Source organism: Xenopus tropicalis, chromosome 8 (genome assembly GCF_000004195.4).
Source record: "Xenopus tropicalis strain Nigerian chromosome 8, UCB_Xtro_10.0, whole genome shotgun sequence".
Taxonomy (NCBI): Eukaryota; Metazoa; Chordata; class Amphibia; order Anura; family Pipidae; genus Xenopus; species Xenopus tropicalis.
In genome coordinates this window covers 117,176,465-117,192,510 of record NC_030684.2, presented here as the reverse complement: position 1 = coordinate 117,192,510, position 16,046 = coordinate 117,176,465, and positions in this window count along the sequence as shown.

The following is a 16,046-nucleotide window of genomic DNA, read 5'->3' as shown; positions in this document are numbered from 1 at the left end:
GTTTAAATTGAAAACAAACACCAGTCATACATTCTCAGTTGGTTGTGCATGTGATCTGCAAAGGTCATTCATGGCTTTCTATCTGGTTTTCTTCTCACTAGGTACATTTTATTACTATGGTCATTAAATCTATGCAATCTTTAAACCAAAAAATCCAATGTGTTCTCAGGCACATAAAGCAACAAATCTCAGAACTCCTGCCTATGTTTACTATGATTTCAAGATTATAGAGCAGTAATATATTCCATGGTGCTTTACAGAGATTGTTCATCATATACCTGACTTCCTGCCTGGGGAGCTTACAGTCTAGTTTCCTTATGATCTTACTGGGCCTGTGTAGCATCCCTATAGGTGCTCTGGTTTCCCACAAGAGACAAATCGTTTCGCTGATGATGACATCAACCCTAGTCATCATTAAGTGCTACCTAAAGGGGTGGTTTATCTTCAAGTTAACGTTGGTATGTTATAGAATGGCTGGTTCTTAAAAACCTTTCAATTCGACTTTATTATTTATAGTAGGGGGTCACTGACCCTGGCAGCACATAAACTATTGCTCTGTAATATTTTATTACATAGGTCAGTATGGGTCTGTATGTGAGTGGATAGATAGGTCAGTATGGGTCTGTATGTGAGTGGATAGATAGGTCAGTATGGGTCTGTATGTGAGTGGATAGATAGGTCAGTATGGGTCTGTATGTGAGTGGATAGATAGGTCAGTATGGGTCTGTATGTGAGTGGATAGATAGGTCAGTATGGGTCTGTATGTGAGTGGATAGATAGGTCAGTATGGGTCTGTATGTGAGTGGATAGATAGGTCAGTATGGGTCTGTATGTGAGTGGATAGATAGGTCAGTGTGGGTCTGTATGTGAGTGTATAGATAGGTCAGTGTGGGTCTGTATGTGAGTGGATAGATAGGTCAGTATTGGTCTGTATGTGAGTGTATAGATAGGTCAGTATGGGTCTGTATGTGAGTGTATAGATAGGTCAGTGTGGGTCTGTATGTGAGTGGATAGATAGGTCAGTATGGGTCTGTATGTGAGTGGATAGATAGGTCAGTGTGGGTCTGTATGTGAGTGTATAGATAGGTCAGTGTGGGTCTGTATGTGAGTGTATAGATAGGTCAGTATGGGTCTGTATGTGAGTGTATAGATAGGTCAGTATGGGTCTGTATGTGAGTGTATAGATAGGTCAGTGTGGGTCTGTATGTGAGTGTATAGATAGGTCAGTGTGGGTCTGTATGTGAGTGTATAGATAGGTCAGTATGGGTCTGTATGTGAGTGTATAGATAGGTCAGTATGGGTCTGTATGTGAGTGGATAGATAAGTCAGTATGGGTCTGTATGTGAGTGGATAGATAGGTCAGTGTGGGTCTGTATGTGAGTGTATAGATAGGTCAGTATGGGTCTGTATGTGAGTGTATAGATAGGTCAGTGTGGGTCTGTATGTGAGTGTATAGATAGGTCAGTGTGGGTCTGTATGTGAGTGTATAGATAGGTCAGTATGGGTCTGTATGTGAGTGTATAGATAGGTCAGTATGGGTCTGTATGTGAGTGTATAAATAGGTCAGTATGGGTCTGTATGTGAGTGGATAGATAGGTCAGTATGTGAGTGTATAGATAGGTCAGTATGGGTCTGTATGTGAGTGGATAGATAGGTCAGTATGGGTCTGTATGTGAGTGGATAGATAGGTCAGTATGGGTCTGTATGTGAATGGATAGATAGGTCAGTATGGGTCTGTATGTGAGTGGATAGATAGGTCAGTATGGGTCTGTATGTGAGTGTATAGATAGGTCAGTGTGGGTCTGTATGTGAGTGGATAGATAGGTCAGTATGGGTCTGTATGTGAGTGTATAGATAGGTCAGTATGGGTCTGTATGTGAGTGTATAGATAGGTCAGTATGGGTCTGTATGTGAGTGGATAGATAGGTCAGTGTGGGTCTGTATGTGAGTGGATAGATAGGTCAGTATGGGTCTGTATGTGAGTGGATAGATAGGTCAATGTGGGTCTGTATGTGAGTGTATAGATAGGTCAGTATGGGTCTGTATGTGAGTGGATAGATAGGTCAGTATGGGTCTGTATGTGAGTGGATAGATAGGTCAGTGTGGGTCTGTATGTGAGTGTATAGATAGGTCAGTATGGGTCTGTATGTGAGTGGATAGACAGGTCAGTGTGGGTCTGTATGTGAGTGGTTAGATAGGTCAGTATGGGTCTGTATGTGAGTGGATAGATAGGTCAGTGTGGGTCTGTATGTGAGTGGATAGATAGGTCAGTATGGGTCTGTATGTGAGTGGATAGATAGGTCAGTATGGGTCTGTATGTGAGTGTATAGATAGGTCAGTGTGGGTCTGTATGTGAGTGTATAGATAGGTCAGTATGGGTCTGTATGTGAGTGTATAGATAGGTCAGTATGGGTCTGTATGTGAGTGTATAGATAGGTCAGTGTGGGTCTGTATGTGAGTGTATAGATAGGTCAGTGTGGGTCTGTATGTGAGTGTATAGATAGGTCAGTATGGGTCTGTATGTGAGTGTATAGATAGGTCAGTATGGGTCTGTATGTGAGTGGATAGATAAGTCAGTATGGGTCTGTATGTGAGTGGATAGATAGGTCAGTGTGGGTCTGTATGTGAGTGTATAGATAGGTCAGTATGGGTCTGTATGTGAGTGTATAGATAGGTCAGTGTGGGTCTGTATGTGAGTGTATAGATAGGTCAGTGTGGGTCTGTATGTGAGTGTATAGATAGGTCAGTATGGGTCTGTATGTGAGTGTATAGATAGGTCAGTATGGGTCTGTATGTGAGTGTATAAATAGGTCAGTATGGGTCTGTATGTGAGTGGATAGATAGGTCAGTATGGGTCTGTATGTGAGTGTATAGATAGGTCAGTATGGGTCTGTATGTGAGTGGATAGATAGGTCAGTATGGGTCTGTATGTGAGTGGATAGATAGGTCAGTATGGGTCTGTATGTGAATGGATAGATAGGTCAGTATGGGTCTGTATGTGAGTGGATAGATAGGTCAGTATGGGTCTGTATGTGAGTGTATAGATAGGTCAGTGTGGGTCTGTATGTGAGTGGATAGATAGGTCAGTATGGGTCTGTATGTGAGTGTATAGATAGGTCAGTATGGTCTGTATGTGAGTGTATAGATAGGTCAGTATGGGTCTGTATGTGAGTGGATAGATAGGTCAGTGTGGGTCTGTATGTGAGTGGATAGATAGGTCAGTATGGGTCTGTATGTGAGTGGATAGATAGGTCAGTGTGGGTCTGTATGTGAGTGTATAGATAGGTCAGTATGGGTCTGTATGTGAGTGGATAGATAGGTCAGTATGGGTCTGTATGTGAGTGGATAGATAGGTCAGTGTGGGTCTGTATGTGAGTGTATAGATAGGTCAGTATGGGTCTGTATGTGAGTGGATAGACAGGTCAGTGTGGGTCTGTATGTGAGTGTATAGATAGGTCAGTATGGGTCTGTATGTGAGTGGATAGACAGGTCAGTGTGGGTCTGTATGTGAGTGGTTAGATAGGTCAGTATGGGTCTGTATGTGAGTGGATAGATAGGTCAGTGTGGGTCTGTATGTGAGTGGATAGATAGGTCAGTATGGGTCTGTATGTGAGTGGATAGATAGGTCAGTATGGGTCTGTATGTGAGTGGATAGATAGGTCAGTGTGGGTCTGTATGTGAGTGGATAGATAGGTCAGTATGGGTCTGTATGTGAGTGGATAGATAGGTCAGTGTGGTTCTGTATGTGAGTGTATAGATAGGTCAGTATGGGTCTGTATGTGAGTGGATAGATAGGTCAGTATGGGTCTGTATGTGAGTGGATAGATAGGTCAGTGTGGGTCTGTATGTGAGTGTATAGATAGGTCAGTATGGGTCTGTATGTGAGTGGATAGATAGGTCAGTGTGGGTCTGTATGTGAGTGGATAGATAGGTCAGTATGGGTCTGTATGTGAGTGGATAGATAGGTCAGTATGGGTCTGTATGTGAGTGGATAGATAGGTCAGTATGGGTCTGTATGTGAGTGGATAGATAGGTCAGTGTGGGTCTGTATGTGAGTGGATAGATAGGTCAGTATGGGTCTGTATGTGAGTGGATAGATAGGTCAGTGTGGTTCTGTATGTGAGTGTATAGATAGGTCAGTATGGGTCTGTATGTGAGTGGATAGATAGGTCAGTGTGGGTCTGTATGTGAGTGTATAGATAGGTCAGTATGGGTCTGTATGTGAGTGGATAGATAGGTCAGTGTGGGTCTGTATGTGAGTGGATAGATAGGTCAGTATGGGTCTGTATGTGAGTGGATAGATAGGTCAGTATGGGTCTGTATGTGAGTGGATAGATAGGTCAGTATGGGTCTGTATGTGAGTGTATAGATAGGTCAGTATGGGTCTGTATGTGAGTGGATAGATAGGTCAGTATGGGTCTGTATGTGAGTGTATAGATAGGTCAGTATGGGTCTGTATGTGAGTGTATAGATAGGTCAGTGTGGGTCTGTATGTGAGTGGATAGATAGGTCAGTGTGGGTCTGTATGTGAGTGTATAGATAGGTCAGTATGGGTCTGTATGTGAGTGGATAGATAGGTCAGTGTGGGTCTGTATGTGAGTGGATAGGTCAGTATAGGTCTGTATGTGAGTGTATAGATAGGTCAGTATGGGTCTGTATGTGAGGGGATAGATAGGTCAGTATGGGTCTGTATGTGAGTGTATAGATAGGTCAGTGTGGGTCTGTATGTGAGTGGATAGGTCAGTGTGGGTCTGTATGTGAGTGGATAGGTCAGTATAGGTCTGTATGTGAGTGTATAGATAGGTCAGTGTGGGTCTGTATGTGAGTGTATAGATAGGTCAGTATGGGTCTGTATGTGAGGGGATAGATAGGTCAGTATGGGTTTGTGTGTGCTGGGTTTACTTGGAAGGGTTGAATTTGACTCCAGTCTTTGTTCAACCCTATGTAACTGTGTAATTATGTAACTATAATAGCCCAGTTGTAATTAAAATCATAGAAGAACCATATTTTTCTGAATATTGTTGGTATTAATCATACAGTCTCACATTTAAATATGTATTCCACTCCTTTTTGTTCCTACATTTATAGTCTAGCATTCGTCACTGCTCTTTTACCCAGCACGGCGAAGGGTTAAACAAGAAATACGAGAATTGCTTTGCAATTTCAACAGTTTTTATGCCAATTATATTAGTCTGATTCTCAGGTTTCCTACATTTACAGTAAATATTGAATTCAGACTGTGTAGTAACCAAGCAACACATAGGGGATTCAGAGCCTCATACTCGGGAAGCGTTTGTGCCCTAAAAGAGTGCGGATGGGGAGGACCCCATACATTCACGCTCATGTCACTGTCACTCGTGTAAAACTCACAGCCAGTTTGCACCAAGGAACACGGCTGCCCAGCAGCTTATCTCTTACTGTTCCATGCAATAAATCCACTAAATCAGCCGATGAAAGATTTGCTGACTGGGGAGCCCTCTCGAGTTCTAAAGTACACAGTCCTTACGCTTCTAGCGAATCCTGCCTGAATTTTTATTTTAGATGTTTCATTTTTTTCCTTTTATATATGCAGTTATGCCTCTTTGCAGAAGGTTTAACCTTTTCTCTCAATCTGCACAGTTTGTTTTTACTCAAATTGCTAGAACAAAATGGAAAAGTTCATGCAGAGGTTTTGTTAAGCCCAATGTAGCCTATCCCAGTCTATGTTTTTTATCCCTGGTTAAGTCTGCACACAGATATCGCTTGTATTTATTTATCATATTCTTTATTTATTGGCATTCTGCAGGGGACGTGAACAGAAAGGTACTTGGAAAAGTGTAAAATACATGCGATATGCAACAAGCATGGCTTTTGTATACAAATCATGAGTACAATCAGCATATATTACAAGGGTATTATATCTTTATATATATGAACATTGAGTGGGTTTGTTTCTTCTGCCTTCACTAATATTTCTTGTCTATCCATCACGTAAATCTATTCCAGGCCTCTCCAGTTGAAGGACATGAAAATGCGCTTGCTGGGAGCTTTGCAAGACTTGCTTTTACTCTGAGTTTATTTCAGCCATAAAGCGAGACAGGCTTGATGTTTTGGAAAAAAAAGTCACAGAAGTACACCTGGCAGTGCAGTATCTACCCAGATATGTGCTTTAGATGGGAGGAACCTACTTGCACAATAGCTGTTTACTTGAGGTAGCAGAACAGTTTATGGTAACCCTGTAGATCAGGGACCCCCAACCTTTTTCACTTGTAAGCCACATTCAGACGTAAAAAGTGTTGGTGAGCCACACAAGCATAAAAAAGTTATCTGGGTATGCCAAATAGGGGCTGTGATTGGCTATTTGGTACCCTGTGGGGAAGGTTCTGCATGTAGTAAAACTCTGTCTCTCTGCTTCCAAAACTTGCCTCCAAGCCAGAGATTAAAAAATGGGCACATCAATGAGCAACATCAAAGGGGGTTGAGAGTAACATGTTGCTCCTGAGCCACTGGTTGGGGATCACTGCTATAGATAAATAGATCCTGTTTGTTGAGCATTTGAGATGCCATTTCATTAGCAGTGCCATGTGACACTCTCTGCATATACAGCTGGGAAAAATTCTAGATAGACTATTCTCTTGGATCTTGGAGATGTATGTCCAGAACCTTGGGTAGCCAGTCCCTAGAGATGTACAAGCTGGTTAAGGGAATTCTGTGGTAAAGAATATTGTGTTTTAGATCTAAATACAGTATTGGATTGCTTTTAGAGCATTGCCTGGAGAACTCTAGGTGGCTGAGCAGCCCTAAGGTCCACCAAGGTGTAGTTCAGTTAATGTCAGAGGTACAACTACCACTCAAAGTGGAAGTGCAGAAGAAAAGAAGAAAAGATGAATGTATTAAAGTGTTGAAAAACATCCCTAGAGTGCCCATGGTATGTGAGTAGTATAATAAGGATTGTGCTGATATTGAATGGTATACTATTGAATACCACCAAGCTTTATGTTATTGCCAAGTTAATTCATATGCAACATACATTGTTCACATTGAGAAGCGTTAGTCCCATATCTTTCTATGTTATGAGAGTGAAGTAAAGCATGAAATGATTTTATTTTGCAACATCCATTATATTATAATAGGGATTCACCTTGACTATCCTTTTTTATTTTATTACATGGACTCATTTTGAATGTATCCATAACAGGATGTTAAGGGTTAACTGCAAAAGACACATTTGGGTCATGTAATAAAAAGTCTTGCCCATGTCTAGTAACCCATAGCAACCAATCTGATTAGTTAGCACTACCTGATGATTGGTTGCTATGGGTGAGTAGACAAGTAGCAACCTTAAAGGAACAGTAACACCAAAAAATGAAAGAGCTTTAAAATAATAAAAATATAATGCACTGTTGCCCTGCACTGGTAAAACTGGTGTGTTTGCTACAGTAACACTACAATAATTTATATAATAAGCTGCTGTGTAGCCACGGGGGCAGCCATTCAAGCTGGAAAAAAGGAGAAAAGGCACAGGTTACATAGCAGATAACAGATAAGTTCTGTAGAATACAATAGTGTTTTATCTGTTATCTGCTATGTGCCTGTGCCTTTTCTCCTTTGAATGGCTGCCTCCATGGCTACATAGCAGCTTATTTATATAAATTATAGTAGACTTTCTGAAGTAAACACACAACTTTTACCAGTGCAGGGCAGCAGCACATTATATTTTAGTTACTTTTATACGCTTTCATTTTTTGGTGTTACTGTTCCTTTAAGACCATTTCTAACATAATGCCCTTTGTACTTTATTTTCCGAGGGTCATGAGTTTTATTATTCTGTGCCTCTTTTATGTGTGCACCAAGCCTAATATAATTAATAGATTGATAAATAAGATTACCCCTTCACAAAAAGTTATTGTGGTCCACTAGGTCAGCTTCTAGACCCCACTGAAGCTCCTCTGTGCTTCAGTGCATTTCTTTTTTTTAATAATAAATATCCTATACACCTTTTGTTATTTTCTGGCTCACTGCTTGAGTCTCTATGCAGGATTAGACCACAGGTTCGCACAGGACTTGCAAGAAGGCATAAGTGACACATATTTACAAAAATGGTTCTATGTGCTGATAAAATGGAATATATTTTATTTAGAGTGAATATAAAATTTTCTTACCTACAATTACTCCTCCAAGCCATTTTATTCCTTTAGGTTCAACCACCTAGTTCTACTTCTGAATTTCAGTCATCCATGCTACCATATGTAAATTGTTTGTACAGGGCTTGTATTTCGTTACACAATTTTATTACTATTGTTACTTTTTGTGACTCTCCTGTTCATATATTAATCAGTCACTCATTCAAACCACTCACTGGTTGCTAAGGTAATTTGGTTCCTAGCAACCAGATAGCTGCTAAAACTCCAAACTGAAGAGATGCTGAACAAAAAGTAAAATAACTAAAAAAACTAAAAATAATAAAAAATGAAGACCAGTTGCAAATTGTCTCAAAATATTACTCTCTACATCATACTAAAAGCTAATGGAAAGGTGAACAACCTCTAAAGAGTTTCTGTCACTGGAAAACATGTTTTTTACAAAATGTATCAAATAATAGTGCTCCTCCAACAGAATCTTGCATTGAAATCCATTTTTCGAAAGAGACACAGATTTTTTTTATATTTAATTTTGAAACATAACATGGGGCTAGCATATTATTAGTTTTCCAGGTGCCCTCAGCCATGTGACTGCTATGATAAACTTCACTCATTCTTTACTGTGGAGTGATGTCACCTCCACCGGTCCTGCTAAAAATGCTCCCATGCCATACCAGATGGTAGATATGATAACAGCACTCAATAGTAAAAATGCAAGTCCAGCTCAGCCAAGTCATGACTCCTCTAGTTACACTGAGTAGGATAAACAATAGGTTATCTGAAAGCAGTTCTGTTGTGTAGCGCTGGCTCTTTCTGAAAGCTCAGGGTGAGGCACAATGCACTGAGATGGCGCCTACACAGCTGCAGCTAAAAAAATACATTTTCTGGTTCAAAAATAAAATTTCAAACTGAAGAATAAATTATTTGTAATGTGCACAGTGTCATTTAGAAATAAAAACCTGCAGTTGCTCGGAAAGGCTTACAAGTTAAACATGCCACTAACATGACAACACACGGCTGTTTGTCTCTATGAGCAAGGAGAAGCAATGTTTTATAGAGTTTGTTTGGGTAAATGTTAAATTGCGCAACCAGAGAACATTCTTCCTGCGCCGAGGAAAGAAAGCCTCAGCATGTTTTCTTCTGGAAAAAAAGCCCATCAGCTCTACTTAAAAGATATATATATATATATATATATATATTTTAAAAGCTGTTCTGTAGAAATGCAGACCAATACCACAAAAAAAGTTTCCATAAACACTGTTACATAACAGCTTCGAAAACCCTTGAACTATAAGTATGATTTATAGGAAAAACGTGAAGAACTGCCTAAGTGGGCTCCATCATTTCATGGCCGTCCTATAATAGCTCTTTGTCACACATTATTTATTATCACTGCTTTTTGTTTGTTTTCTTATTTAGAATTTATTGCCTGAGATTTCCCAGTGTTGAATATAGCATCTGGTGTTTTAAACATTGCCTTCACTCAACAGTACAGCTTTGAGTTGTTGCAGTGAAGCAGAAATAAAAGGAAACCATTTGTACTGGCTAGGCAAATCTCTTCTCACGAGACTACCCACTCCCAGTAGAAGATCACAAGTACAGGTATGGGACCTATTATCCAGAATGCTCGGGACCTGGGGTTTTCCGGATAATGGATCTTTCAGTAATTTGGATCTCCATACCTTAAGTCTGCTAAAAAATAATTTAAATAATGGATAAACCCAGTAGGATTGTTTTGCCTCCAGTAAGGGTTGATTCTATCTTAGCTGGGATCAAGTACAGGTACTGTTTTATTATTACAGAGAAAAGGGAATCATTTAACCATTAAATAAACCCAATAGGGCTGTTCTGCCCCCAATAAGGGGTAATTATATCTTAGTTGGGATCAAGTACAGGTACTGTTTTATTATTACAGAGAAAAGGGTATCATTTAACCATTAAATAAACCCAATAGGGCTGTTCTGCCCCCAATAAGGGGTAATTATATCTTAGTTGGGATCAAGTACAGGTACTGTTTTATTATTACAGAGAAAAGGGAATCATTTAACCATTAAATAAACCCAATAGGACTGTTTTGCCTCCAATAAGGGGCAATTATATCTTAGTTGGGATCAAGTACAGGTACTGTTTTATTATTACAGAGAAAAGGGAATCATTTTAAAAAATTAAAATTATTTGCTTATAATGGAGTCTATGGGAGATGGTCATTCTGTAATTCGGAACTTTCTGGATAACGGGTTTCTGGATAATGGGTTTCTGGATAACAGATCCCATACCTGTACAAGGTTGGGCTACCTATGATGTTTTGATAGTCCATATGCAAACAAAGAAAATATTTGAGAAAATGAGGGATGTAAAGCACAGGTACTTCTATAAAGGTGTGGTCTCTGAGATTATTGAGCAAATATCATGCCTGATATCCTGTTAAAGGGTAAATTCACCCAACATTATGGGTGCAATGGGTAGTATGAAAATGGGGTCAGTTCACAAGAACAGTAATGAACTGCCGAACATATTATGTTTCACAAGAAACTGGCATTTGGGTTATGTTTGGAAACTCACGATGAAGTGTCCGTAGGATACGAACTGCATATTATAGCTTTAAATATAGGGTTAATGTTAACAGGATACAGACCCCAGTCCAAGGCCACATCAGATCAACAAAGACAAACAAAAAAATATTCTGTAAATTAAGTTTCATAAAAAAATTCAATTTTTTTTAAGGCTTCATAGTGAAAGAATAATATACATACAGTCCCCACGGTATTCCACCTTACACGTTTTGCACTCTTCGGAGTACAAAACGCATAATGCAGAATACCATCAGGGCTTTGTGTATAATTAGTATTTTTTTATGAAAGTTTTGAGTTATGGGATACTTTCTTGTTTTTCTATGTTGGTCTTTTTTATTTAGGACTTTTGTGGCTCCTTGTGGAACTCTGAGTGGCTGACTGTCCATATTGTCTGAGGGTTCACTGGGTGAGTGTTTCTATATTTTTGTCTTTCACTGCCCCTTCTTTAATTTGTTCAACACTTATCTTTAGTAGGAAGCCTAAAGGTCCCCATACACGGGCCGATTATAGCTGCCCATATCGGTCCTTTGGACTGATTCGGCAGCTAATCGGCCCGTGTATGGGCAGAACCGAGTGGCCTGAAATTGGTTAGAAATCCACTCGGATCGGTGACTGCATCGGCTCGTTGATGCGGTCCCCGAACCGACTTCCCCATGGCCGCAAATGTAATCCGATCGTTTTTTTTTTAAGCTACTTGCTACCCGATATCGCCCACCCGTAGGTGGGGACATCGGGTGAAGATCCGCTCACTTGGCGACATCGCCAAGCGAGCGGATCTTATAGTGTATGGGGACCTTAAGCCATTGTCACCTAGGACATCTTTGGAGTAAGTCACATAATAGACTTTAATAAGTTGTCTAATTATGCCTTCTTTTATAGGACAGAGTAGGTGAAAATTGGAAATCAGTTGATGGAAAAAAAAAAACGGTATCATGAGCAGCACAGGATAGATATCTTTATTATGATGAGGCCTAACTAAACATGAAATGTTAGGGGGTTTATTTGTCTTCCTAACGATCAATTTGTAGTGTGGATAGACTTACTGGGGCTCATTTACTAACACTGGGCAAATTTGCAACTGAATATCTCAGCTTAGATGCTAGTAGTTTGGAGGCTATAAGCAGAAATTCTGTGTATATATAAAGCATGTAGGGGCTCCCTTATGCATCTAACAGCGAGTTTAGAAAGAGTGCATAGAATAAGAGTGGCTAACTCTAGAAAGTAGACAAAAGATACAAAAGGTAACACAGAAAAGGAAGGTGCAAGACAAAAACCCACATTTATTTCATGCAGCGGTTGGGGCTCCACCATTCCTTAGGTGATTAGAGCTTCTTTTCTTCCTTCTGAACCGTTAGCATGCAGTGAACCCAGACATTCTTGGGACCTTGATGCACCAGCTCAACAAAAGAGGCTGGAAAAGCAGTAAATTAAGGTGTGTTGGTACTTTTCCTGTTCTCTGGGAAATGAAACCAGTTATACAGCACAGCAGGACGGGTTTCCCCTCTAAGAGAAAACACAGAAGCAATTTACTGTAATACTTAATGGACCAGAAAATGCATGATGTGGGAGATAAGCAACTGAGTTTGTCAGGACAAAATGATTACATTGCAGGGTTCAGCCTATTCAGTGGTTGTTTTGGGCTGGCCATACACCCCTAGATTATGCTGTCATATAAAACTAAATGAACTATAAAATATGCCTATTTCCCTGAATCTGCAATGAAAACTAATACAATCGCAGCTATAGGGTGACATTCCTCCCCCTCTCTGGTGCCTAAAAGCTTTCATATGAGAGATAGTTTTGTGAAACCAAATGGAATACATTAAGTAATGCATTTCATTTTAATCTCTATATTTTACATACTTTTCTGAATGAGGCGGCTGAGATGCATGCCACGGAGTCATACATCATATATACTGCTCTGAGTACATTAACCAATACCAAACCATAGTAATGAGTAACACAAGAGCAGTTCTGAGACAGATGGGAAAGCTCATTGGGCGAAGGACAACGAATGTTGAAACTCAACCCTGCAGCATGGAAATCTGGTTTGATTTCTGTATTTAGATTTTGTGATCTTAGTCACGTAAGTTTATCTGCCAGTTACTCTGGCACCATATTGAACACGTTACTGATAGTTTACTTTCCTTATCCATCATTCTTACACAACCAGCTTCTTTGTTTCTTTAGTATAGACCTAACTTTGCAAAAACTGTAAAGCTTTTATGTCTAATTATTCTAGGGCACAGGTGACTAAACCCTATTAGTAAGTTCTATAGCTTACACCTAGAATTACACAGTGGTAACTGAAATAATATATACTTTAAATTAAAAGACAGCTTTACAAATGACTGTAAGACAATACTTTGGTTATGTAATAGGAAAGTGAAAAGTTTGCACCACTTGAGTATAGTAACTTCTAGGAACCAATAAGATGTTTGCTATTAAACACATGACCTGTAAATGGTATTTGCTGATGGTTGCTATGGGTTAGTAGACCTGGTTAAAAATTGGTGCCTTTTACCCCAACCCCATATGGTATTATATTCAAAAACACAAGAGTGTTTGTGTTTTCTTAGTATCTTTATCTCCATATTTGTCTTATCATGTGTACCTTTTAGTTGGATTTAGTAGGGGTGCTTATATGTTAGCCTACCCCCACTGGATTCACTTGATATGGGGTTTTTTTGTTTTTGTTTTTTTCCTCAGACCAGTGGTCTTTCTTGGAATCAGATGCACCACCCCGGTGGAAAATATCTAAGTACTGCACAGCCATTTTACTTACCTTCCCTAGGCATCCCTTGTAATGAATTACACTTGTGAATGCTCAGTAGACTACCATGTATGGGTTTGTCTGAGTGCTATCTGTTTGATATTTTGCCAGATGTCTATTGGACAGGTTTGAGACTACCATCAAACAAGGGCGCATCGCCACATTGATGCAGTCCTTTTTCTATGGGTCTTTGTAGCCCCTACTGTATGCTCCAACCATTAAGCCAGATCAGCCGTATTTAACCCAGTTTATAGGTAGCAAAATTAGTTTTAGATCCGCTCATTTGGCAGCCTCACCAAATGAACGTATTTAGTTGTGTATGGGCTTCTTAAAGCTCTTTCCTGGGGCCTTTATTCTTCTCTATATACACCACACAGCCTCAATCTCTCAACTCATTTGTGTATTTGCCTGTAAATCATCACATCATATTTACATGGACAATACTCTCATCTGACTTCTTACCTTTGGTTTAAATTTTAACCTGACTTTTGATCTCACTTTGATGCCTGAAATTGATCAAGCCACAGATTTTTCTCACCTAGTTGAGCTAAATTGTTTCTCTCTGGTTAGTTACACAGACATAGATTTCACCTTTATCTGTACCAAGACATTCTGCTGTTATGAATATTAGAACTGATAACTTATAAGATGATCATTTTGTTTGTCAAATACCCCTGCACTACAGATCACTTATGTCCCAGGAACTGGTCTCTTCTACTTCAATTTCGAGCCTCCATACACGCACCGAATATGCGTTATCGTGGTTTCCTACGATAATATCGTGTATGGTCAGCTACAGTCTTAACAGAGCAATTAGACTCCTTCCAATGTGGTAAAAGAGGGGGAGGTGCAGCATTGTAGGTCATTTTTTCTATCCGTTTCTAGTTTCTCAGGTATACTTTAGTCAAATGTAATTCCCTTTGAAAAATCAATATGATATCAAGCACCTTGCAACACAGATCATCAGACTATATCTTCTTCCTAGGGAAAGAAGAGAAGGGGGAGGGCTACGGAAAGGGTACAGTAAATAGATATGGAACAGGGAATGGAGCCCAAGATGCATTGGGATGTTGTCTGCAGGAAACCTTCATGGTACTTAACTAATAAGCTATTTTAAAACAGGTGTTTACTTGTTCTTTGACAACATAACACAAAATGACAACATGCATCTTGATAACGGCAACATTTTTTGTTTTTATTCATGCAAACATTTTTCTGACTGCCGACTCTCATTACATTTCCCCATAGCTATCTTATCGGCGCTCCTCACCGAGCATTGTTTTGATCCTTAGCATTCTCGAGATCTTGTGATAACCAATGTTTAATCATCGCAAAGATATATAGGCCGATCATGTTCCAAGACAGGAAATAAGAAATCCATTAAGCAAATTGGAATGACATACTTGCCAAGTACAACATGTTGGTGGTCTAGCAGAGCAGATGGAGTAATAATCATATATGCCCATGAGAGACCGCAGTGCTGGCTCAGAGGTATACGCAACATCTGTGGAGCATCATTTAATAGTAATTTAGATGTTCACGGACAAATAACAGCCCCTGATTAACTCTCGGGAGCACTGTTCCTTTCAAAATATTGTTTATACAAACCAGTAGTTGTTTAGACATTTCTAGAACCGTTCTATTACAAGAACATTACTTTGTTTGCCTTCCAAATGTTGATGTTAAGGCATAAATCCAAAACAGAATTTATATTAAGTAAACAAATGTGATATTTATGTATGTATATATGTATGTATGTATATATAGTAACAATGGCTTTGCTCCTGCTTTTCCAAAACTATCAGTCTGATACTTATACTGAACAGCATCATGAAGATTAGCCCCAATGAAGGCATGCAGCCCTTGACAATAATATTAAAAACAGGGTTCTACAAAAAAAATTACAGGAGAACGAAACTCATCTTCAAACCCTCTAATGTCCCCCTCTCCTGTCCCTAAACCTTACAGAATGTTCTATGTTCTCCAACACCCTTGAAGCTCTCATTGTTGAGATAGGGTTTAATGGCTTCTAACTGTTTGCTCTTCCGTTTCTGGAGTTAACCAAGTGACCAAACAGAATTTCATTTTTAGGTTGCCTTCCATTGGTGATTTTTTTTTAAAGCATTCACCAACCCAAATCAACTTTTTGTCTTCCATTCTACTTAGCAAGGCAATTATACAGAAGATGCCTGGGCAAACAATTTAAAGTCTGGGTGCACAGTGAATAACTGAATGTATATAGAAAATGCATGGAGCAGCACTCTGATCTCACGGTGGGATGGTGGAAAGAAGAAATGTGTTGTTTTTTTCTATAACAGAGTGGTGGTCTATGAATTTTCTATATACCTGTACATACATATATTGGAAACACACAACTCTCTGGCATAATGATGCACAGGTAAGTGTGCATTTAAGGAGCATAATATGAGCTACAAGGGAATGCAATGTAAATATAGAGTAATATTCCCTCTTAGTCAGGTAATTAAGTGGTAGTTGAGAGTAGAGTTGCCTGTACAGGTAAAAGGGGTGTGCTTTAATACTTGGGGTTCTGGAGGTTCCCAGTGTGTGAGAGTAAGCGTA